Source organism: Phocoena sinus, chromosome 13, assembly GCF_008692025.1.
Source record: "Phocoena sinus isolate mPhoSin1 chromosome 13, mPhoSin1.pri, whole genome shotgun sequence".
NCBI lineage: Eukaryota > Metazoa > Chordata > Mammalia > Artiodactyla > Phocoenidae > Phocoena > Phocoena sinus.
This window is the reverse complement of record NC_045775.1, coordinates 72,312,361-72,339,879: the sequence shown is the minus strand read 5'-3', so window position 1 is coordinate 72,339,879 and position 27,519 is coordinate 72,312,361.

Here is a 27,519-nt window from a genome sequence, read left to right as displayed (position 1 = left end):
AAAGAAAGACACTACATAATGATCAAGGGATCGATCCAAGAAGATATAACAATTGTAAATATTTATGCACCCAACATAGAAGCACCTCAATACATAAGGCAAATACTAATAGCCATAAAAGGGGAAATCGACAGTAAAACAATCATAGTAGGGCACTTTAACACCCCACATTCACCAATGGATAGATCATCCAAAATGAAAATAAATAAGGAAACACAAGCTTTAAATGATACATTAAACAAGATGGACTTAATTGATATTAATAGGACATTCCATCCAAGAACAACAGAATACACATTTCTCTCAAGTGCTCATGGAACATTCTCCAGTATAGATCATATCTTGGGTAACGAATCTAGCCTTGGTAAATTTAAGAAAATTGAAATTGTATCAAGTATCTTTTCCGACCACAGCATTATGAGACGAGATATCAATTACAGGAAAAGATCTGTAAAAAACGCAAACACATGGAGGCTAAACAATACACTGCTTAATAATGAAGTGATCACTGAAGAAATCAAAGAGGAAATCAAAAAATACCCAGAAACAGGGATTCCCTGGTGGCTCAGTGTTTGAGAGTCCACCTGCCGATGCAGGGGACACGGCTTCGTGCCCTGGTTCGGGAAGATCCCACATAGATTGGAGCAGCTAGGCCCGTGAGCCATGGCCACTGAGCCTCTGTGTCCAGAGCCTGTGCTCTGCAATGGGAGAGACCACAAAAGTGAGAGGCCTGCATACCATAAAAAAAAAAAAAAGAAAGAAAAGAAAAAATACCTAGAAACAAATGACAATAGAGTCACAACGACACAAAACATATGGTATGCAGCAAAAGCAGTTTTAAGAGGGAAGCTTATAGCAATACAATCCTACTTTAAGAAACAGGAAACATCTTGAATAAACAACCTAAACTTGCACCTAAAGCAATTAGAGAAAGAAGAACAAAAGCACCCCAAAGTTAGCAGAAGGAAAGAAATCATAAAAATCAGATCAGAAAGAAATGAAGAAAACAATAGCAATGATCAATAAAACTAAAAGCAGGTTCTTTGAGAAGATAAACAAAACTGATAAACCATTAGCCAGACTCATCAACAAAAAAAGGGAGAAGACTCAAATCAATAGAATTAGAAATGAAAAAGGAGATGTAACAATTAACACTGCAGAAATACAAATGATCATGAGAGAACACTACAAGCAACTCTATGCCAATAAAATGGACAAAATGGAAAAAAATGGACAAAGTCTTAGAAATGCACAACCTGCTGAGACTGAATCAGGAAGAAATAGAAAATATGAACAGACCAATCACAAGCACTGAAATTGAAACTGTGATTAAAAATCTTCCAACAAACAAAAGCCCAGGACCAGATGGCTACACAGGCAAATTCTATCAAACATTTAGAGAAGAGTTTACTCCTATGCTTCTCAAACTCTTCCAAAGTCTAGCAGAGGGAGGAACATTCCCAAACTCATTCTACAAGGCCACCATCACCCTGATACCAAAACCAGACAAAGATGTCACAATGAAAGAAAACTACAGGCCAATATCACTGATGAACATAGATGCAAAAATCCTCAACAAAATACTAGCAAACAGAATCCAACAACACATTAAAAGCATCATACACCATGATCAGTGCAGTTTATTCTAGGAATGCAAGGATTCTTCACTATATGCAAATCAATCAACTTGATACACCATATTTATAAACTGAAGGAGAAAAACCATATGATCATCTCAATAGATGCAGAGAAAGCTTTCAACAAAATTCAACGCACATTTTTGATAAAAACCCTGCAGAAAGTAGGCATAGAGGGAACTTTCCTCAACATAATAAAGGCCATAAATGACAAACCCACAGCCAACATCGTCCTCAATGGTGAAAAACTGAAACCATTTCCACTAAGATTAGGAACAAGACAAGGTCGCCCACTCTCACCACTCTTATTCAACATAGATTTGGAAGTTTTAGCCACAGCAATCAGAGAAGAAAAAGAAAAAAAAAAGGAATCCAAATTGGAGAAGAGGAAGTAAAGTTGTCACTGTTTGCAGATGACATGATACTATACATAGAGAATCCTAAAGATGCTACCAGAAAACTACTAGAGCTAATCAATGAATATAAAGTAGCAGGATACAAAATTAATGCACAGAAATCCCTGGCATTCTTATACACTATTGATTAAAAAGCTGAAACTGAAATTAAGAAAACACTCCCATTTACCATTGTAACAAAAATAATAAAATATCTAGGAATAAACCTACCTAAGGAGACAAAAGACCTGTATGCAGAGAATTATAAGACACTGATGAAAGGAATTAAAGATGATACAAACATACGGAGAGATACACCATGTTCTTGGATTGGAAGAATCAACATTGTGAAAATGACTCTACTACCCAAAGCTATCTACAGACTCAATGCAATTCCTATCAAGCTACAATGGCATTTCTCACAGAACTACAACAAAAATTTTCACAATTTGTATCAAAACACAAAAGACCCCGAATAGCCAAAGCAACATTTAGAACGAAAAATGGAGCTGGAGGAATCAGGCTCCCTGACTTCCGACTATACTACAAAGCTATAGTAATCAAGACAATATGCTACTGGCACAAAAACAGAAAGATAGATCAGTGGAACAGGATAGAAAGCCTAGAGATAAACCCATGCAAGTATGGTCACCTTATCTTTGATAAAGGAGGCAGGAATATACAGTGGAGAAAGGACAGCCTCTTCAATAATTGGTGCTGGGAAAAATGGATAGGTACATGTAAAGGAATGAAACTAGAACACTTTCTAACACCATACACAAAAATAAACTCAAAATGGATTAAAGACCTAAATGTAAGGCCAGAAGCTATCAAACTCTTAGAGGAAAATATAGGCAGAACACCGTATGACATAAATCACAGCAAGTTCCTTTTTGACCCACCTCCTAGAGTAATGGAAATAAAAACAAAAATAAACAAATGGGACCTAATGAAACTTCAAAGCTTTTGCACAGCAAAGGAAACCATAAACAAGACCAAAAGACAACCCTCAGAATGGGAGAAAATATTTGCAAATGAAGCAACTGACAAAGGATTAATCTCCAAAATTTACAAGCAGCTCATGCAGCTCGGTAGCAAAAACCAAACAGCCCAATCCAAAAATGGGCAGAAGGCCTAAATATACATTTCTCCAAAGAAGATATACAGATTGCCAACAAACACATGAAAGAATGCTCAACATCATTAATCATTAGAGAAATGCAAATCAAAACTACAATGAGATATCATCTAACACTGGTCAGAATGGCCATCATCAAAAAATCTAGAAACAATAAATGCTAGAGAGGGTGTGGAGAAAAGGGAACACTCTTGCACTGTTGGTGGGAATGTAAATTGATACAGCCACTATGGAGAACAATATGGAGGTTCCTTAAAAAACTACAAAAAAACTACCATATGACCCAGCAATCCTGCTTCTGGGCATATACCCTGAGAAAACCGTAATTCAAAAAGAGTCATGGGGCTTCCCTGATGGCGCAGTGGTTGAGAGTCCGCCTGCCGATGCAGGGGACACGAGTTCATGCCCCGGTCTGGGAAGATCCCACATGCCACGGAGCGGCTAAGCCCGTGAGCCATGGCCACTGAGACTGTGCGTCTGGAGCCTGTACTCCACAACCAGAGTGGCCATAACAGTGAGAGGCCTGCGTACCAAAAAAAAAAAAAAAAGGCATGTACCAAAATGTTCATTTCAGCTCTATTTACAATAGCCAGGACATGTAAGCAACCTAAGTGTCCATCAACATATGAATGGATAAAGAAGATGTGGCACATATATACAATGGAATATTATTCATCCATAAAAAGAAAGGAAATTGAGTTATTTGTAGTGAAGTGGGTGGACCTAGAGTCTGTCATACAGAGTGAAGTAAGTCAGAAAGAGAAAAACAAATACCGTATGCTAACACATGTATATGGAATCTAAGAAAAAAAAAAGATCATGAGGAACCTAGGGGTAAGACAGGAATAAAGACCCAGACCTACTAGAGCATGGACTTGAGGATATGTGGAGGGGGAAGGGTAAGCTGTGACAAAGTGAGAGAGTGGCATGGACATATATACACTACCAAACGTAAAATAGATAGCCAGTGGGAAACAGCCGAATAGCACAGGGAGATCAGCTGGGTGCTTTGTGACCACCTAGAGGGGTGGGATAGGGAGTGTTGGAGGGAGGGAGCCGCAAGAGGGAAGAGATATGGGAACATATGTATATGTATAACTGATTCACTTTGTTATAAAGCAGAAACTAACACACCATTGTAAAGCAATTATACTCCAATAAAGATGTTTAAAAAAAAATAAAAAAAGAAAGAAGACCTCCGTTCTCAAAGAGAAATCTTAAAAACTTAACGTTAAGGCCATTCTGTATTTTAACAGCCAAACATAGGCACTTTTGAGAGTGAAAAGTGGCTGCTATTAATAATTAGACAGTGATGTAAATTGGACTGTTCTAGGCAAACTGAGACATATGATCACCTTACTTAAGGGCATAGTTAAATGATTGAGTTTATGTTCCAGTTTATTCCCAAAGTTATATAAAATGTTTGAAATTATTAAAACAAATCTGGGCTAGTGACTGCGATGTGTGAATTCTAGCCCCAGCTTGGTCACTAGCTAGATATGCAGATTTTGACAGGTCACATAATTTTTCCAAGCATTTCTTTGTTTTCCCTCTTCCCGTTTCTACTTACACTGCTAAGTTTAAAGTTCTGTGGAGGCTCAAATGAGGAAATGCTCTGAATGATAAATAAGATCACGTAAACCTACTGGCTTGGGAAGTTTTAAAGGTAGGTGAGATCAGCTGCTGTCTGCATGGATGATTTCAGAGCTACCAGGCAGACTCCTTAATCCTCTGTAACACCTTTCCCACTCCATCCAAGCCATAACATTTAAAAATTAAGGAATTTATTTAAATACATCCAGCAAAATTCATACTAAGGATTTTCAGTTGCATATATATTATATGCATCTTGATCAATATAATGTTGACTCCTTTTTTTGTAAGGAGTATTCATTTTGGAATTGGATTTTAAAGGAAAACTAGACTAGGAGACCCAGGAATCCCCAGAGGAGGCCAACAGGTTGTAAAATATGAAGTGATATAAGCTGAAAACAGATTGTTCCCACACCACCAAGGCTGGAAGTCATTTTATATCAAGAGATACTTAAACCAAGACATAATCAATGCCCTGTTCTCGTGCCACCAGCACAGTGTTTTGAAGAGTCAAATAATAATTGAATCAGCAAATTGTCTTGTCCACATAGCTTGAAGTGATTGGTTTGACAGACATTTTCATCTGCTGTTGAAGCTGACTTGTTGATCTGGCATTGCGTAGAAGCAGCTTATCATCAGCGATGTGGACGTGGCAGGAGAAATTGCAGTTGATTGATGGTATTCACAAAGTGAAAGGCTTTGATGATTGAATCCTGAAATATCAAATCTCAGAATCTTCACTTGATGGTCCCAATCCTCAAGGTCTTTGTATTTGTTAGGTCCTGGAGCAGAAATTCTCAGTGAAAGTATTAGACATACAGAGTATCAGGAACAGTTTAGGGCATGTTATAGTTACTTTGTTATCAGTGTTAAAGCACAGAAATTTGCAAATGACTCGCTATTATATAATTAGAATTGATTGAAGTAATTTCTTGTAAAAGGTCACTTTGTTCTCTTTTACTCTACATTCTTTCATGAGACAGAGGAAAGCTCATAATCTTGTTCAATCCATGTAAGAATCTCTAACATGCCAACATGTTAAATCCCTCCACTCTAGACTTGAGAATTTACACTGCATGGTATATCTTAACTCACATTATCACATTTTCCACTAGTTACCTTCTATGAATGTAGCTTGTTTAAGTCCTTGTTAAACTCATATCTTATGAACTTCAATATGATCTGAACCAGTGGAGCTTTGGAATGATGGGAAAACATCGTGTAAAATGTGGTTCTGAGTGAGGAAACAAGTCTGCCTACAAGTAAAACACATGAAAAGACAAAATCACCTCCCTCTAGAATGCCAGAGATGTCCATCACGTGAAGGGGCTTCAGGGTACATACATGTATACACACACACACGCACACACACACACACACAAACACGCACGTGCAGTAGTCCTTTCTCTCTCTACTTGTATGCAAGTTGGTTAGTGTGTTTTCTATTGAAAGGTAGTAAGAAAGAATAATGAAATAAAATACAGTGAAATGTAGGAAAGAAAGAAATATGGAAGATTGGAAGGCAGGCTACCTTTTTCTTTTTTTTTTTTTTTTTTTTTTTTTTTGTGGGACACGGGCCTCTCACTGTTGTGGCCTCTCCCATTGCAGAGCACAGGCTCGGACGCGCAGGCTCAGCAGCCATGGCTCACAGGCCCAGCCACTCCACGGCATGCGGGATCTTCCCAGACCGGGGCACAAACCCTTGTCCCCTGCATCGGCAGGCAGACTCTCAACCACTGCGCCACCAGGGGAGCCCCAGGCTACCTTTTATCTGTCAAATTCCCACTTTCTTGTTGTGAGATTGTTCTTTGAGGTATTTTGCTTTCTTAACATATATTAGCTCTCACCTAAATCCTTCACAGTGCATTTAGAAGTAAATAAACCATTAATATGTTCATCCACATGAAGTGTTCCTTTCACTGTTACCTCCAGTAGCCATTTAACTGAACTTGATATGGAGAACACATTGACATTGTAAAGGTTAATGATCCAATGATTAACAGTACTCATTTTCAGAAAATGGCTTTAGTCATTGTTTCATAGAACAAGGAGAAAAACAATTTGTTCAGTAGTCTCCAGTGTCTGGGTGGGGGGAGGGGTGTCTTTCTTTTTATCCTAAAAGTGGAATATTATTGTTGTTCTCAGGCATATAGCAGTGCTAACAAATATTAGGCAAAGTGGCTCCTATTGTGTGTCTTTTTCTGTAGCTTGGTACAGAAGGGTTAAATGAGGCAAGAAGGCTTTCCCTGGTATAGGAGCAGCCCAGAAGCAAATAATTGGAAAGCATCCAACCAGGTAGACAGAGCTTGGTATCAAGTATGTGGTGACAGGTGGCATGAGGAGCCTAGAGTCTGGATTTGCAAAGTGAAATCCATCAGGCAGATGGAGCAGGGCAACACAAGAGCTAGGAAGAAGCAATATTTGGAGTTTCTTATGCTAGGCAAGCAGTGCATTGGGATCATAAGTAAAAGGAACTGTGAAAAGGTAAATCCTAGACAAATGTTAGAGGACTTCAATTTTTTGAAAATTGAGTGTTCATCTTTAAGAAAGGCAGAATCTTTATTAATACTTGAGTTCAATATAAGAAGTCAGTCTTACTGCTACCTTTTATTAAATGCTTACTGTGTGCCAAATTATGAATGTTTTCTGTATCTCTTATTTTATATCCTCCCCAAATTCATAAGGTATACATTGTCAGGATCACATTGCATATGCAATGACCAAGACAGAGCAGTGCAGTGACTTATCTAAGTGTCATAGCTACTAAGTGGCAGATTGTCTACTCAGATACTACAGGGGTTTTTTTTGTTTTAATTAATTTATATTTTATGTTTGGCTTCATTGGGTCTTCATTGCTGCAAGTGGGCTTTCTCTAGTTGCGGCGAGTGAGGGTTATTCTTTGTTGCGGTGTGCAGGCTTCTCGTTGTGGTGGCTTCTCTTGTTGCAGAGCATGGGCTCTAGGCATGCAGGTTTCAGTAGTTGTGGCGCACAGACTTAGTTGCTCCACGGCATGTGGGATCTTCTCAGACCAACACTTGAACCCATGTCCCCTGCATTGGCAGGCAGATTCTCCACCAGGGAAGTCTTGATACTACAGGTTTTGATAACAAAGGCTGAGCACAAAATCTCCATCTAATAGTAATGTGCTACTTCTATGTTACTTTCATCATTGTTGATATTGTTGTCATTGCCATAACAACAGCAGAAGCATTATCATCATCAACCTCACCTTTATCATGTTATATGGGATACTGTTCCCTGATTCTTTTTCCCTGCCCATGAATACTGTTTCTGATAGTCATCCAAAAGGATAATCATCCTCACCAAGAACCACAGCTATTAAGATTATATCTAAAGTTACCTAAGAAACTTCATATGGCTTCACAGTTTCCAGTTATGAAAACAAAAGCTCTCAGAGGGAATCTAGTCAAAGAATTTGGTCTCATAGGTGATAGAAAAAGCTGAGAAGCCTATCAGGTGACACTGAGGTTCCTCAATGATAAACAACAGCTGAAAAAAATAAAGGACAATGGAGAGAATGTATTTCTGGAGCTAAGAACCTGAAACCATCGAGGAGGGGCTAAAACCAAGGCTAGGGACATCCAGTGTAAAATGGGATCACAGAAAGGATGGATCAAGCTTCCAGCTAAGCATCCTCCTATAGCACCTAAAGCACAAATAAGACCTGAATCACCTCCACAGATACCAACTGAGACGGAGGGAGGCGGGAAGAAATGCTCTGGCTTTTCCTTTCTTCCTGTCCTCACTAGCAAACACTCACCACTGCCTCATTGTCTGAACTCAGCAGGAAACCAGCTTACACAGGAACCTGGGAAATTAAACGTGCAGGGTTACCACCTTGCCCTACTGAGTGAGGCAGAGAGAGGGTGAGTAGGATCTAAGCACAAACAGGATGATAAATGTCACAACAATCCATCTTCAAATGATGGCTGCTTATCTCTTTCAGAGACTCCTTCATCAATTCCCCCAAACTGAATTTTCTATGAACCAAATAAACTGTATTAATCTACTGTCACTGCTTTAAATTACTTCAAGTTTCTTACCTTACATTTCTGGGGGTCAGAAGTCTGAAATGGGTCTCACTGGACTAAAACTCAAAGTGTTGGCAAGTCTGCATTCCTTTCTGAAGGCTCTATAGGAGAATCATTTTCCTTTTCTTTCTTACTATCTAGAGATTGTCCACATTCACAGTTTTATGGCCACCTTCTATCTTCAAAGCCAGAAAGTCTCCTTCCTACTCTCTGACATTCTGACTCTCCCTCTCTGTCTTCCTTTTAAAGATCTTTTAAGGACCTGCCCACTCAAGGACTCTAGGGATTACATTGGAGCCCACGTGGATGATTCATGATTAGCTACTTAGCAACCTTAATTTCATCTTCTACCTTAATTTTACTTTGCCATGTTAAGTAATATATTCAGTTTCTGCGGATGAGGGCATGTACATCTTGGGAGTTGGGAGCATTAATCTTCTGAGCACATAACCTGTTCTTTTAATTGTACCATTTCAAACAATCCTTGATTTTGATAAGAATTCACTGTGCCAATTTCATGCAATACAGTAACAGACAGGGAGAAAACTCATTTTATTAATGTTGATGAAATTCATTTGAATCTGATCAAAGGACTTACCAAATCTTCAGTGGCATTTTATTACCTAGACATCATTTTGGCTACTTGGAAATTTTACCTTTATTTCCTCAGAATTTTCATTGTTCTAGAGAGCTAAACATGATTGACTTCTGTTTAAACAAGGTGTCACTATTCCAAGCACCAGGATTGAATAAAATTAGTACCTACTTTCTATATAAAATAATAAATTAACAAAATATAAAATTAATACCTACTTTAGTAAATATATATAATTGCATATTAGTATAACAAATTAGCTCAACCCAGATGGATTTTATTTTGTTTGTTGATCACTGTTGCTCAACTGTTTTGGCAAGTATCCTGGAGCTGAAAATGGCTGCTTCTGAGAACTAACCTATACTCTGGAGTCTAATCTATGGTCCTTTCCTTGGAATTAGGTTCTAGGTTTTAATATTTGAAATTCTGACCTCTTCCCCTGGGGAATTATCCTTAGATAAACAAATCCTTGGTTAGCTATGTATCTCTGAGGCACAGAGAAATACCATTTGTCTCTTCAAATTGTCTTTTGGTCATATATTTTTTTCTGATAAATCAATTGATTGGTGGCTAGGAAGACACTTTGACAGTGGATACACCAATATAAAGACATGAAATATGACATTTTTATTCAATTTATCAAATAACGTATATGGCAACCTACTAAAATATTTAAATGCTTAGTTTGATTTTTATCAAATCTAAAGAAATTCATATGCTTTGAATTTAATTTGACTTAATTATAGAATATACTTGATATAGATTTTATCTATTCATTCAAACACATATAGCTTTCTAGAACTGGGAGAGCAAGCTACTCATTTGTAAAAAGCAGATTCAACTACCTATGTCAAAATTCAACTTTTCCCACATTTTTAGCTGTGTGACTTTGGGCGAGGTACTTAACTTCTCTCTTTGCATATGTTTCCTCAAATGTAAAATGAAGAAAAATGTTATCCATTTCTTAAAACCAGTGCTAAGATAAAATAAGTTAATATATGCATAGCATTTAGAGCAATGTTTTTCAATAATAAATGCTACATATCTCAGTGTTAGAATAATTGGCTGAAAACTATTTCATTTTTAGTTATTTTTCACCAACTTGATCTATTACTAAGGATTACAAAGCTCTTTTACATATACCTGGATACAGAGAGTGACCCATTGTTCTGTGTGTGTGAGCTTTTCTGTAAACACAGAACTGTGGAATTGACCATGTTCTGTCTGCAAGACTCCCTTTAAAGACATTCTCTTCCTTAATTTAACACCTTAAAAACTTTCCATCATCCTGAAAACCCCTTATTTTCAAGCAGATTACCTAGGTGTTAGTTGAAGTTATCCTTTTCACATAACTAGACACATTCTAAAACAATGAAGAATGCCACATTAGAGAGAGATAAATTTTAGGATTGATCAGAAGAACAAGAAACAACATAAAATTGTCAGCAGCAGTAACTTGAGTTACTTTTATGAATATACTTACGGGATACAGATCAATGCTTCTAACTCTGCAAATATTTTCCCTGACGTACCCAGAATAGTGCCTCGGGTTCCACCCTTAAAGCTTCTGTGATTTCTAATCTAGCGTTCATAGCATTTCACAACATTGAAATGCTTGTTAAAAGAATAAAACCTTTCCTATTTCATCCAACAGTTCTGGGACCTACACTGTAGCCAGCTTGGGCATAATCTTGTGGAAAGTGGATAAACTTGTTGCGGCATGTAAAGAATTGGAGAGATGTTCAAGGCAAAGATCCAGGACTAGATGGACAAGTTTTGAAGAAACAGTTTCAAAGAACAGCTAAGCTCACTTTCCAATAATTGTTAGGGCAGGTACCAAATGGAAGAAAACAAAATGTTATTTCCCTGATAGAATCAGCAGCCTTACACTTCAAGTATGGACCCAACAATATGAACATACTTGAAGCTCTGGACACAAGTATTATTAGGTATTATTAAGTAATATTATCATTTTCTTAGGAAAAAAGGTTAGTCACCTTAACAAAGCAAATAGTTACCTTTCTTTGTTTCTCTGCATATTTCATGAGTAGAAGGTACTAAAGAGATAAGAGTAAACAAATAAGTAATATCTAATAATAACAAATTTTATGAAGAAAATAAAATGGTAAAGGGCTACTAACTGATCAAAAGCTACATTGAAAAGAAAGTTTTATTAAATAATTTAAAATATTTATATTGTAGCTTTGATTTAGACAGTTGAAAACTTACTCTGTGCTATTCTAAGCAAAACACAAGTACATCATTTGCATCACTTGTTTATTTCAACACTATGATGAGTCATTTTGCTGGTACCTCTGTTTTATAGACAACACAATTAAAAGTAAGGACAGTTAAACAAATTGCCTAAGTTCAGACTGGTAATATGGTGGACGTCAGACATATATTCAGGTTTTAAAGTTTGTGATTTATCACTTTGTGTGTGTATGTGTCTACCTAAAGTTTTAGACTCTTTGTCTAACTTATCCCCTCTTCCTCAAAATGTGAAATGGCTTCACCCATGACTATTCAGCAGGCTCTCTTCTTCCCCTGCAGCCTCCCCAACTCTTAAAAATCTTCACTCAAAAAGTTGTGTAAAAGAATAACTGTTGAAGACATTACCCTCCCCAGACCATGTTTATTTTAATAGTCATCTCAGCCTTAAAAGAAAATAATTTCTGATTTGGTGAATTTGGGTATTGAGTTGGGAGGGAATCACTTGGAGACTTTCCCAGGACTCCATAAATCACACTGAAGTGCTCCCCATACTGCCTGAAATATGTGTCTTTTCTGTCTAGGTTTAGTTTTCTCGGCCACTCTAATATTCCTTTTCCAGGTTGGGCTATGACATCTTCTAGCAACATTCTTTTCTCCTGCTAAATACTGCTTCTTATCAGTTATCCCTTACCTCCTCCTACCTTGATGATCATTTTATTAAACCAGACATCTTTAAGTATGCTAAGCTATTTTCTTTTTTTTTTTTTTTTTTGCTAAGCTATTTTCTTGTTAGAGGCATGGTTCTGAAACTCAGCTCCATAGTGGAATAACCTGGAGAGCTTATAAAAAACCCCATGTCCATGCTAATTAAATTGGAAGCTTGTGGAAGTGAGGCCTTGGCATAAGTAGTGTTCTAAGCTCCCCTGGTGACGGCAACTTGCAGGCAGGTTTGAGAATTACTGTGTAAAGCTGTAATCCCAGACTCCTAATGATTTTTTAAAATTTTTCTTCATCCCCTTCTCAATGTATCCATCAGATTGCACCAGAACAGAGATTCATCTGTTCATTTGGTGGTTATAGCAAAGGAGCTGTTAGGTGGTCAGGGCAAGGTCCATCGAGGTTAGGCAATGGGGATATGGGTATGCAGCTTCAGTATTTTCAGTTCCCTCTCAGATTTTTTTTTTTTTTTTTTTTTTTTTTTTGCTTAGGTCTCATTCATGCGCTCATTCAAGTCACTGAAAAAGAAGTCAGCAGGAAAAGAGTATAAGTAGAGTTGCTCCTTAGGGTGATAATTCAAAGGGCAGAGGGGGCAAGAGGAGGTAAGGAATCCCAGATCTCAGAAAAGTAGGTGAGCTCAGAAGAGCCTGATGAGGTCAATGTCAGTGAGATTACACCTTTCACCTACACTCAGTGTCTGCCTCATGTTGAAAAGTATTGTGAGTGAATGGACTTGGCTTTGACTCTTGGCTGAAACTAAAATGCAACAAGGAAGAGAAAATCTCTTAACAGTGGTTTCCAAGCTTAGAGGCACATTATAAACAGTGGGGATCTTGTAAAAATCCCCAGGCCCAGACCGAATTCCATGCTAATTAAATCAGAATAGCTGAGGTGGAGGCCCTGGCAGTACCTTTTAAAACTCTGTGGGTGATGCCAACGTTCCATCCGTTATAGCAGCGGTCCCCAATCTTTTTGGCACCAGGGACCTGTTTTGTGGAAGACAATTTTTTCCACGACGAGGTGAGGGGATGGCTCAGGTGGTACTGCGAGCCATGGGGAGCGGCAGATGAAGTTTCACTCACTTGCCGGCTGCTTACCTCCTGCTGTGCAGCCCAGTTCCTAACAGGTTCCTAACAGGCCGCAGACTGGTATCAGTCGGAGAACCGGGGGTTGGGGACCCCTGCGTTATAGAACCACTCTGCTAATAACCGCTTTTTAGAGAAAAATTCAAACTTTTCTATCTTTTGTCTATGGTGTTTGGCCAGAGCAGGAGGGTCAAAGAGGATAGGGTGTTCAAATTCTTCCCTCCACCAGCCCCATTAAGTTACTCCTCTTACGAAGACTCATTGACTAGAAGCTGTGGAATTGATTTCAAATCATGTATTTCATTTTCCTTGCACTAGACTAATTCCTTCACTGCTCAGATCTTTAAAAGGACATTACAACTCCTGTGGGAAATGATTTATAAGTGATAAGCCTCAAATTTAACTATGTGGACCTAGTTATAGGCTTTTTTTTCTCTAATAGTCAGTAATCTATTTTTCCTTTAAGGAGTCAATGAATAGAATACATAATCGCCAAGTATTTTTGAGTGACACATTATTTCAGTGGTCCTTTCCAGAGTGGCATGCAATAGACCTGATAATTCTCATTTACTGGGGCTCAAAGACTTAAAAAAACTATTTTCTCCCACCAAAGTCTTTCTTTACAAACACTTGTCTGATGGTATACAACATCTCATAGGTAGTAACTGAGAGATTGGGAACAGAGAAAAGTGGGTGTTCTTTTCTTTTTAGACACTTTCAATCTTTTTGAGGAAACTAAACACAGGCTTACACTTAATGTATTTTAATGGTTCTCAATTTTTAGAATGGCTATGAACCACACAGGATGCTAGAAAATTTTCAAATCCCTAAGCCTTATTATGAGAACTTGTGGTCCAGTAGTTCCTTTGCGTTTTCCTGGAATATTCATGTTGATCAAGCGGCCTTGATGATTATGCCATAAATAGTCAACTTTCTAAGTTTCACATATAAAATAGCAATAATAATATCATCAATTTTTTGTGCTGATGGAATGGTATAATTTATATAAAGCACTTACCAGTGCCAGGTACATAATAAGTGATAGCTAAACTACATATGTTGTATGTCACATCATGTGGTATTGCATTACATTATTTTATATTCCATATGAATGCAAAACGTTTTAAGTAAGTAAAGAAGAAGATTAAATAATAAATGAAAGGATGCCAAGAGGTGGTCAAAGTCGGAAAGAATTAATTAAAAAAATATTTCACTGTGTTGGTGAGTTTTAAAGGGCATTGAATCAGCAGCAAAGAAAAAAATAGCTATTACTCCTGTTAAAGAAATTGACAATAAATGAGAACATCATCAGTGACTAACTTGGTTGAATCTCCTTGTTATTCTTATTAAAAGTTCCAGCTTTTTGACAATGTATTATAAAATGATAATTTATCTTTGTTGAGTAATTCTATTTATGAACCATCTAATATCATTGAGTTTCTGGCTCATGTGTACATTTTAGTTAGCTGATGAATTAAAAGGCGAACTAATATCAGCCCAAAGCTGTCCATGATGGATGCTTTGTGGACATAATGCAATGGGAGGTAAAGAAACCACCTTGGTTTTTGCATGAAATACAGGAGCTGGTGCTAACCAGAGGAAATTTGCCATATCCAAGGCAGATGCTACAGTCAATTGGCTAAATACTCTGAGTTAAGAAAATGTGCAAACATTTGTACAGTCTGGCTTTGGGGACCTCGACAATATCAAATTCACCATGTGAGTCAAGTGGATATATAACATTTCCAAGCCTATAAAAGCAAACAGAAAATGGACTGAGAGAGAAAACAGCAATGAAAAGGCACAAAGACAGACCTACAAGATCCAGTTTTATACCTCTTTATAGGAGGTGGACTGCAAAGCATGCCAAGCTCTCCAAACATTACTATATAGGCTGTCTTTTTTCCCCAAACAGAAAGAATGGCTCATTTGATCTAAGGCAGGAGTTTAGGGTCTATAGTCATCCCAATGTAATATCAGGCATTTTATGTCAGACTGTGCTAAGTCCTTATTTATGGACTCTGTTTTGAAGTTTAATGTGCCAAAATTTGTATTAATCTAAATTCATTGGTTAAAATTACAAATATTTATTGAATACCCACCATGTGCTAGATAAGAATATAAGTGACATTTGAAAATAAAAATTAATAAGACCTCCTTGAGTGCAAAAGTTATGTTCAATCCGGGGAATGTTGGCATGAGCCCATATGTAATGAGAAACCTAAGTAATAATTAATTGAAGAAAGATTTCTGCATAAAGTCCAGGTATTCAAGTATAGACCTCAGTGGAAGGTGGAGACTTTGTTGTATCAGAAAAATATCAAGAATTTTTCAGTCTATACATGTCTCTTATTCTTAAATTTTCAACATGGAGGATGTAAGCATAGATAGTTTTAAAAATGCCCTCAGGAAGATTCTGACACTTATACTACTACCTGTGGTAAATCACCCAATTAAAGATAGAAAGGAGGAGTCTTTTTTTCCTCTGGGGTGATCTTTGAAAACCTTTCAGAAGAAGTAACACAAAAATAATTCCTTAATGTATTATAAACAAACAAAAAAACTTTGAAAATAATTTCAGCAAAGGAAAAATAATTTCTACCTGAGGTATGGCACAGAAGTTCATGATTCATGATTTTGGGAGAACACCCATGTTCAAATCCCTTGAGACTGACCTCCTATATGATGACACGTTAGTGTTATCAATGTGAAAAAGGGAAGAGGTATGCCTAATAGCTACCTCTCCAAGGAGAACATCTCTGAGAGAGTCTGAGATGGTTAAACAACGTGGTTTATGCTGGGCCAGCTTAACTGGCATGTGCCTTTGCACTGGGACTTAACTCAGAAGAAAGTTCAATGCTTTGTAGTTGTTGTCTTAAAATATTGAAATTGTTCATTTTATCTTTGAACTTATGGTTTTTAAGTAAAGCCCAATGGGACAATGGAACAAGTGCTGGTAGCTTCGAGCCTTGGCTTGGAGTTGTGGCTTCACAGGCAGTGAAGTCTCCTATCATCTCCCCGCTTGCCTAGCATGGGGTTCTCAACCTCAGCCTCCCAGCGCCCTGGAATCTGGGCTTCCTCAGCCTCCTCCTTTCCTCCTCCACCCCAGGACTGCTACAACTCTCTACTTTTCTTTCAGGGAGAGACCTCCATTCCACAGGTCGGGGTGCCATCATGAAGAGACTCAGGGCAGGGCATGCTGACACCAACCCTGCTCCAGGCTGGCAGCTCCACAGCTGTTGGGTGTGTGAATCAGTGAGAGTGAAGCTCTGGGCTGCCCCAGATCTAGATACTTGGCATGTCCTGAGTTGTAATCTCTTGAGGGTCACTTGTCTGCCAAGGGTTGGAGTGGGAAGCTGAGGGAAGGAGAGATTGATTTCCCAACTCATGGCCAGCAAGAGAGGTCTGTTTAGCAGCTAGCAGGAGGGGCACCCAGCAGCTGGTGAGTCATATATGCTCACTGATTCCTGGGCCAGTACCCTGGGTGCATGTGACAATCTGCATGTACCCTGAAAGTATTTTCATTCCTCAGGGAGGATGACATTAAGTAACAAATAAAAAACCCACCGTGTTATGTCAAGAGAGAGTGTGTGAAAAAAAAAATTAATATTTTAGTACTTTTTGTTTTTAGTATATGATACAGGCATGATTATCCCTTTTCCTGCTTTTAGAAAAAGGAGTCCTCCATTTTTGTTTTGTTCTCGGTCTCTCTAATTATGTAGCTGGCCCTGTGCCTATGATCACCTTTGTCTATTAGCCTGAGTCTAAAAACAAGGCCATATGTCAAGATGCTAGTACTGATCTATATCAGGTCCCTTTCTTCTTGGGGTATATGAATAAAATATATTCTACCCCCTTGCAGGTGGGTAGGTCTATGTGATTAATTTTCAACAGCAGAATGTGAACAGAACTGAAGTGTGTCACTTTGAGACCAAGGCAGGGAATAGCAGGTGTGCCTTTTCTTTTTTGTCCACCATCTGACTACCTCCAAATTGATGGACCCTGAGACTCTCAGTGACTACATGTTTCAGATCTTCCTTCCAGCCTCTCTGAATCAACGTGGACCCATTAAACTCTAAATTCAGTGAAAAACAAACTTGAATATGTTAAGCCACTAAATTTGGGGGTTGTTTGTCACTTGATCACCCTACCTTGACTTAATACAACTCATGATAACAGTCTCCAAACAATACTTGTCTGGCCCTACCCCTGCTCAGAACTTAAGAACTCTCTACCTTAAATCAAACTACCTCTGAGTTCCTTTTGGAAGCCTTAGTGTATCAGTCATATATATTCATTAAATATTATTTTAAAATCATATGGAATTTAGCCACTTTCACTTCCCTTGTTTGACATGAATATTTTTTTAAATTTTTTTATCCAAGTATAGTGGATTTACAATGTTGTGTTAGTTTCAGGTGTACAACAAATTGTTTCAGTTATATATATATATATTCATTCTTTTTCAGAGTCTTTTCTCATATAGGTTATTAAACTATTTTGAGTATAGTTCTCTGTGCTATACAGTAGGTCCTTGTTGATTTTCTGATTTATATATAGTAGTGTGTATATGTTATTCCTAAATTCCTAATTTATCCCTCCCCACCTTTCCCCTTTGGTAACCATAAGTTTGTTTTCTATGTCTGTGAGTGTTTCTGTTTTGTAAATAAGTTCATTTGTATCATTTTTTTTAGATTCCACATATAAGTGATATCATATATTTGTCTTTGTCTGACTATGATAATCTCTAGGTCCATTCATGTTGCTGCAAATGGCATTATTTAATTATATATATATATATATATATATATATATATATATATATATATATATATATGACATGACTTTAAAAAAAGGGGTAAGGACACTTGGGATTGAGCCTTGAGACCTCTGAGCCTTGGGATCTCTGCATCAGAGAAAATACAGAAAATGAGGATGGGAATATGTAGTCAGGAGGTGGAGGAAATAGGGAAATTCACATCTCTGTATGAACTGGAAAGTCAAACCAAAACCACAAAAACACCCAAGAATGTGACTCATCACTTCAGTTATTTTCATAGCATTCAAGTCAAATATTAAATCTATGGATATGAAGAAAAGGAAGAAAATACTCTGGAAAAGTAGGTTCTGTGAAAGCCCTTGAACCATGAAAACTAGTCAGCTCTGTTGTCTGGGATTACAGCTCCATACATATTCAACTTCACTCATGGACACGTGTGTTGCTAAAAGTTTAAACTCCGGCTGCCAGAAGCATTGAAATAGAAATGGTCATATTAATAAATATAAGACTTATTTATTGCTCTGTTTCTAAACTCTATAATTATTTTAGGTGAAAAAAGAAAAATTACACTTGAATTCCTGCCTCTGTTAAACGATTTGGTATCCATGAGACAATGAAAACATGTGAAGATACCCAAACATATATTTGGATTTCTCATGATCCCTTGAAGAAAAATAATGTCCTCTATATTCAGTCATCTCTTTCATTTAAAAAGTAAAACCAAGACACAGCTTCCTTTGTATACATTTTAATGTTTTAATTACAGCAGTTCTCATTTGTCATAGTAATGTGGAACTGTAAAATAGGCCATGCAACCTGAAATCATACAAAGGGATTGTAAAAATCAATGGGAAATATTCTGACTATTCCATGACCTTTAAAAATCTTTGTCAAAACATTAAAAATTTACTTATTGTCCTATAAATGTATAGGAAAATGAAAAACTATAGTCAAATATTTTATATGTTATAATTTAAGGTATTGGATATATTGAAAATTACATTTTTATTTCTTTATTAAAAATCTTAACAATAGCTTGAACATTATATTCTTGTATAATTTATAATAGAGAGCAATATCTTACATATGCATTAACAAAGTATAGTACTCTTTCCTGAGTTTGAACAGCTTCTAATACTTAACCCTGTGTATTTTCAATGTCATGGTATATTTCCAAGTGTTTTTTATTTATTTTTTTTTCATGATCACTTTATCACTTTCCCTGGGACATCTCTTTTTTTTGTCACAACCACTTCCTCATTTACTTTATTAAGTTGGCATTTACTGAGTTTCTCTAGCTGCATATCTAGAGTTTCCAGAATGTCAGCAGTGTCAACATTCAGCTGTTTCTTCTGTAAGTTCCTGTATGTTCAATTCAAATTTCACTTTTGTCATTATCACTTTTCATTTCTTTTCTGTTGTTCCATCATTGTTTACCAATTTCCTATTTTATTTGTAAAATATCCCATGGTCTTATGCCTGGGAGGCAAGGAGACAGCAAAAACTAAACACTTTGCTGCCTGTGTGTGAGCTTCATAACAGGCATGCAGTGACCAGTGACCAACAGACTTGAAAAGAAGTGATTGACTGGTCATTCATCACAATGTACATCTGTTATTCACAGAGATTTGTGAACTGAAGAGCAGTATCAGTGAAGTTTATACTTTATCCAATTACCACAGTTAACATAACATGGTAAATGAAATTTGAATTGTGTTGCTGGGGACTGACATTATTTAATTTAGCTATTGTTAACTGAAATATATGCATATTAGAACCATGAAGAAAGCAGACTCCCTGATTTTTGTAATATTCTCAAGTACAGTATATAAAATGACCTCATGGTTTCAGATACTATTCAGTAGTTTTGCCTTTTTTCCAAAATAAACACATCTTTAAACTCTTGTATATTTATCAATTTACGTCCAAATATCAGACCTCAGTGGGTAGAGATTTTTATGAAATATTGCTGATCATTTCACATAAAATTAGTTGAACTGGGCAAGATTGACACATTTGCTTTTTTAAAATTTAACTAATTGTTGAATTATATCTTACAATGTCAAAAATATTGACCCACTGCTTTCATGGGAAGAAAACAGATCTAGCCAAATTATTCCAATAAAATGCTTCCTTATAGTTCCACAGGTTTAAAGATGTTGTAGCTTGGCAGACTCAGTACAATTCAGGTTTATTGCAATTCATCTGGAGTATTGATGTTAACTGAATGATGCAAATGATATATTTAGTCCTGTACTGCACAGTTTCTTCATGAAATTTGCTGTTTCTAATTTTTCATACATAACAAAGTTATGTAATTTGTTTAGTGAGATATAGGAAGGAAAATATTAGATGTATATTTAGAGAGTCATGTGAGTTTCATTCCTGCTGCTTTCCTGAGTGGGGAGAACAGAGGGAAAGAAAAATAACATTTCTTAACCTGGTGTTTAGCACTTTATACATGTTTTTTCACTTAATTATCATAACCGGTCTAGGATGAAAACATGGTTATCACCATTTTACAAATGAAGAAGTGGAATCTCAGAGGGAAGACATAATTTTCCGGGGACACAAAGCTAGTACATGATAGCTTGGAGATTTATATCCAGACTTGTGTACTCTCAATAGTCACACTATTTTTTAACACCAGCAAGTGCAACATTTTTTCATACATTGCAGACTTTTTCTTGATGTATATTTGAAGGGATGAAATACACAAGACAATTAACAATAATCACAAATCCATAAATATCATGAAATAATATTGTGTTATGCATCATAAAATAATCCACACCTATTTCAGTATTCACATTATCCCATAGAACTGTATCAGTCCATTAACAGAACTGTTTTATTGACAGATTTTACTCAAACCCAAAAATATTTAGTGAAAATGATTAACCTCTGTGACTGTCCCCTACTATATATTCAAGTTATCTTAAGTAAGTCTCTTGAAAGGAAACACAATTCTAACCCTACCTAACTCAAAACACAATTTGATCCCATATTCCTAGATCAGTTGAGACAAATTCCATTGGCATAAGCACAAGTATGTGTGATCTGGAAAAATTATTCTCATAAGTATCTTAAAAGTTTGCTGTAAGGTAATAAGTAAGAAAGGCAGCCAGACAGACAAGCATTTCTGGCACTACAGAATTAATACATGTCACCTCCAGGTCAGTCTCCAGTCTGTTATTTCCATTGCTATCCATTGTGAGTGCTATAAAGGAGTAATACCTCAGAAAGCTAGAGAGCTTTTTCCTAAAGTCATCAGATGTCTTAAGGAAAAAAAAAAAAAGCCTACAGCAAGTCCAACAGTAAAGTGAAATACTGTGAATTAAAAATCTCTGTTCTGGAGAATATCAGAAATTACAGATTCTACAGACTGTGGAAATCAACACACATTTTACTGTATTTGTACTCACAATTCCACCTTGCTGTGTAAATGGAAAAAGAAAATTATGCCTCCAGATCTAAAGCAAATAAACCAGAAATTTGAATTACATATCACGATAAAAAGGATCAATGAGTTTGTGTCCTTGCAATAAATAGTAAGAACAGACAAATACATATTTTTTTGTCCATCTAAACTTATTTTCATCTACTCATAATATTTCATTACATCAATCTCAACTTCAAGCCGTTTAACACATTATCAGAGTAATCTTTCAAGGAGGAAATTAATGTAGACTTGTGACACTCAGACAATTCCCTGCCTATGAAGCTCTGGGCAGAAAATCTCAAACCCTTAAATTCAGTGGCCTGTAGAAGTCCAGAGCCCGTCCCAGAATTTCTACTAATGTTTATGCCTCACATATTCTCATGTCTTCTTCTTCCTCCCAGATTCCTGCATTCTTATAGAATACTCTATAGAGAATTCTCTCTAGAGAGTCCATATAAAATTTCAACCAATTTTTTAGTTAAAAGGAAATTAAAAGTATTATATTATGCATTTTGAGTAAAGTAGAATTCATTGGCATTTTCATCAGGAAAGGACTGGGTTAGGTGGATGAAGGACAGAATGCTCTTATTGTGCCAACAATATATTATACAGATAGAACAGACGTTTTCACCATTCTTAAAATCGTCTTCAGCCTCCATATTGTAGGGGACTTATGCTGTCGTTTCTTATCTAGTCCAATTTCTCTTTGCCTTTTTACTCTCTCTTAATTCTTCTCCACGCATATCCTTTCCTCCAATCTTCCCCTTAGCCTTCTCTTCCTTCGGCTTTTTCACCTCTTATGATCAGGAATGAAGGTAATTTTTTTTTTTTCCTTTCTGTCTCATGCAAATTAGCTTCTTTTCCTTTGAGGCCTTGATATTGTCCACCTCCATACACAAGTGGTTTATGAAGGTATTTTTTCCAAACATAAAGTCAAAAGTTCAGTAATAGAACTGAGACTAAAATAATTTTTGAGGTTTCCCTTTCCCTGAATTCACATTGCCATCCTCTTGTCACAGGATGAAAATACTATGTTCCCTGCCTTTCTTCACTTAGCTTAACATGTAGTCACTAAGTTCTTACATTCTTGTTCACTCAGTCATCAGCACTTATTGAGCACTTTTATGTACAGCTTTCTGGTTGGTACTAGGCATCTTAAGAGGAGTATTGCAGTGTTTTGTGTGGCCTGAAGCTTCCATATTTGTAGAGGCTCTTTTTCAATGCAAAGTGATGGCTACAAATAGTTATGAAATAATATTTATAATCAACAATCATAATACATTATAAAATTTAAAACACTAAGTGCCACCAATAATGAAAAAATTCATAGAACAATATAATATTTTTATACATCAATAGCCTGAGAGTGCTCTATGTTACTCTCCTACCCACCAGATTTTTTGGCTACAAAACCACCTCTTCATGTGACAACAATTTTTTTACTATTGTCTTTGCAGAAAAAAAATAATTTAATCATTCCTTTATTATAGTTATTTTTCATATTTGCTTATTTATTTATTCATACTAGTTTATCTCTTTCCACTTCACAAGTCACTGTTGGTGATATCATAAACATTTTTTAGGATTCTTGTTAAATTTAGGAAAATGTCTATCAAGCTTCATTCTCAGATGAGCTCTGGAGTTTGGGATTTTTCAAGTTTTCTTCCAGTGACTAAATACTCTTTGAGTTGATGTCATTTGCTAATGAGTTTGTTGTTGATGTATTATTGTAGTGGCATAATATACATCTTAGTTTTCTTCTGTTTCAGTATTTCATGTAGACTTCTCTTTAATTGACCCCTTAATGACAGTTTAGCCACTGTACCACCTGACAGGAGAACAAGTGTGATGGGAGACATCAGTATGGTGAGAGCCCATTCTTAACTAATTGTGGTTAAAATATTACACTTGGTCCAGTTTTACAACAACTGACAACCAAGTATACACATTACTAAGACTCCTTGAGAGGGGGCTCAGGCAAGTGAGGGATCTTACAAGTTAAGCTTCTTTAGCTCTGTGGCAACACAGTTAATCTTAATCTTGTTCTTACGTTTAAGACACTTTCAGAACATTATGATATTTGATCTACATAAAGAGCTTTGACACAAAAATTTTGCTTATGTTTTTCTTCCCTGACAGTAGTAGCTGTATGGCTTACTTATGTCTTGAATTCCATCCCAATAATAGTTAATAATAGTAATATGTAATATTTCCCCCAAATAAAGGGATATATATCATAATACTGGCAAGAATGCAGCTTTTTTGTAGACACAATAATGTAATTACCAACATTGTGCGATGGAATCTTTGCATTAACAATGATATCCTAATAATTTAGGAAAACAATTTAAATTACATTTAAGTTGATGAATTGATTACCCTTAAACTAAAATTAGCAATTATCAGTAGTAAATAATGAATCTAATTTTTTACTCAGTGACCTATTCACTCTGGAATTTAACTTTTGATTTAGGTTTCTGAAAACCAAGAGAAGCGGTCCAGATTATATACACACAGCTACAAATCCAAATGCCTTATGTCTCCCCTATGCCTGCCTCAAGTACCATGATTCTGTTGAATGGTATTACTATTTCCCAAGACATAACACACAGGAAGTCAGTCTGCTCAGATTGTGCTCACCAGCATATATTTTCCACATTTGTAGCTTAATGGCCAGGTTTCCAATTTAGGCACTTAAGAAAAGGATAAAGACTGGGTAAGACTAAAAGATTCATTAACCTCATCCCACCTCTAGGAAGGTCTCCTCATCTCCAAACTAATCCATTTTCTGCATGATAAAAATGTACTTTTGAGACACTTTGGATGTTATTCCTGTTCATAAATTTCATCAGTGTCTTTCTTTGGCTTCCAAGATATAATTTAAATTTATTTTCATAAGTTATAAGACTTCGTGTCTTGGTCTGACCCATATGCCTATTAATACTTTTCTTCTACCAATCTAACTCTTGTTTCAGCCTCCAGAAATATTAAACTCCTCGTAGTTTCTTGAACAATCTCTGGCACATGTTTTCTTTCTCTGTAATTTTTGAGCTATATACATTTTTAGTTCATTCTTCAAATATTCACTTGAAGCCTGCACTTTATGAGACCTTCCCAACTTCCCTAGGCACAGCTAAATTCTTTTATGCATTCATTTTAAGGAGAAATTTGCACCTAAAATTCTCTTACAGAATGTTTCTATTTTATGTTTTACATACCTGACTCTTCATTAGACTGTAATACCTTCATTCTATTATATATAAATATAACTATATATTATATTTATTACAGATTAACATATTATATATAAAACTATATAATATCAAGCATAATGCATAGGGAATAATAAGCACTAATTGTTTAATTAATACATTTACTGAATATATTAGGTAACAAGTATAGTTGTTTTATTGAAGTTATTGTCTGTGTTGATACTTTCCTCAACATTCCCCGTTTTTGTTGATTTATTAAGCAAAAGAAATATATGATAAAATCATATATATCTTCTGTTGTTGTGACAGTTTTTCAGTGGATGGAAAAATATTTTACCATTTTATTCCTATCATAACTCCATCCACTCATGTAACCCAAAAAAATCTGTCTGTATTTATTGAGTCTTAAGTGGAATATCTTTTCCTGGTATATATAACATCTACTCAAAAGCAAAAATGGACAAAGTTTATCCCTTAGATGAGCTGACATGCTGACCATCTTCCTAGTCACTAAATTGCACTGTAACTGGATCACTCACCTGACCCTAGTGGTCCAGCCTGAGAACAAAAGAGTTGCTTGTTTATTTTCAACAGATACCCAGTGGAAGTTGCCAAGGTGGTGCCTGCTGAGAGCACCCTGCAAGATGGCACCAATATTTACCTGCCAACCAATCCAGAAAACTGAGGCTCAGCCTATAATCCCTCCACATCCAGTCCAGTCCTTAACATGATCCTTCCACCACATCTCTACAAACTCTCTTTTAACCATCCCCACTACTCTTGTGGTCCATCTTTCTAGTTCATCTGGGTTATATAAATAGCCATATATACTCAACTTCCAAGATGCCAGTCTCAGCTATTTCAAAACTACTGATATAGGCCACTCACATTTTTTTCCATTATAATTTATATATATATATATATGTGCCATGTTTCACTTGGAACTTTAATCCTATTGAAATGATATCTTGATCACCTGCTCCTGAATATGTAGGGAACCATAAGAATATTTTACGACTTCACAGCTTCCTCGTCTGCTGTCTTCAGTCTTTCCCATTCAGCTGCTGAGATGTTTTATTTGGGCCAAATCACCATTCTTATGCATTCAGGGTCCAAAAGAGTGGCTTGAGCAAAGTGATGCATTGGATATGCTTTGAATTAGAGAATAGGATTCTTATCCCAGCTCTGCCAAGTATCTCTTTATATTGATAAGATACAGAGTCTCACAATTTTCAGTATGGAATAGATCTTAAAGTAGTCCTACTCCTCTCTTAGCAATAAGAACACTGAGCACCTCAGAGAGTGTGAATAATTTGTAGGAACAGTTGGTTTAATAAGAGCTTGGCTTAGAATTTAGTTCTCTTGGAACCACCACGGGTTACCTCTATTTCTGTTAAATTTGCTGATCCTTTGTTTTCTCATCATTAAAATGAGAGTTGTATCATCAATTATTCATCATAAATTTATTGTAATTAAGAAACAAAATCATAGATGTGAAACATTCTGGTAAGCAAAACTGTCCATACTAACATGCAATATTATTTGTGCAAGACCTTCCTGAATCTTATTTTTCCTGTGGAATCACAGATTGTCATTATTCCACTTTATTTTCTTAAATTGAGTTTTGATTACTAAGCCCTCCCCAGTACTTTGTACACTATAATTATATCTATTTAAGTGGTAAACAAACAGCAATCTATGTGCATACTCTGATCCCACAGTGGATTTTCCCCAATCTAAAATCATCTAAAGTTAGTTGCAAAGAATGTACCAACCTATAGCAATGATGTCCTGGGACTGGAAGAAAAGGAATACAGTGATCAGAAATATAGACTAGAGGGAAGTAAAACAGAGTAAGGGTTGTTCATTACAGGAAAATGGAAAGTAACAGTTGTTTTGCGCCTAATATGGGCTGGACATGCTTACGTACATTTTCACATTTAACGTTCACAAGGTAGATGAGTAAGACTGATGGAGTAACTCATCCAAAACAAGTAGAGCCATGATTTAAACGGGGTCTGTCTGTTTATTGAATACTTGTTCTTTTCACTACTCCATGGTGGCTCTTGATTTATCATTGCAGATAAATGAAATCAAAAGTGAGAAGCCAGAGAGCTGCAGTCCATTGGGACTTTTCCTGGGCTAGATATATAGAGAAATATAAAAATTCATCAGATTCTGATAAGGACTTCCTAAGGGAGAATCAAGGAAGTTGATGATGATGGTGACCTCTGACTGTGTTAGAAGCCTACACTGGTCATCAGGAGCCAAAATTAAAGGCCTGAGGATAAGGAAAGATTTTCTCACCAGCCACAAGGTTACTGAATGTGAACTGAGGAGTCAAGGTAATGCCTTAACATTGATCAAGTTCACTTAACTACTGTGATGTTTGGAAAACTGGTGCTTCGATACATGAATTTAATCCTAGTTTCTGTTGTCAATATCACTTCCCTTTAGAATACCTTATACTCTCATCAACGAATCCCGAATAAAAATTTCTAGTCCATTTTATGAGTTTCCATACATATATCCGAATGCCTAATCAATATTTCTACTCAAAGGTTTCATGGTAAATCTTACAAAGTAAGTACAAAGAAAGATTATTTAATATCTCCACCAGATTTCTTTCTTTAACACGTGGCCTTTGTTAATAAATAAC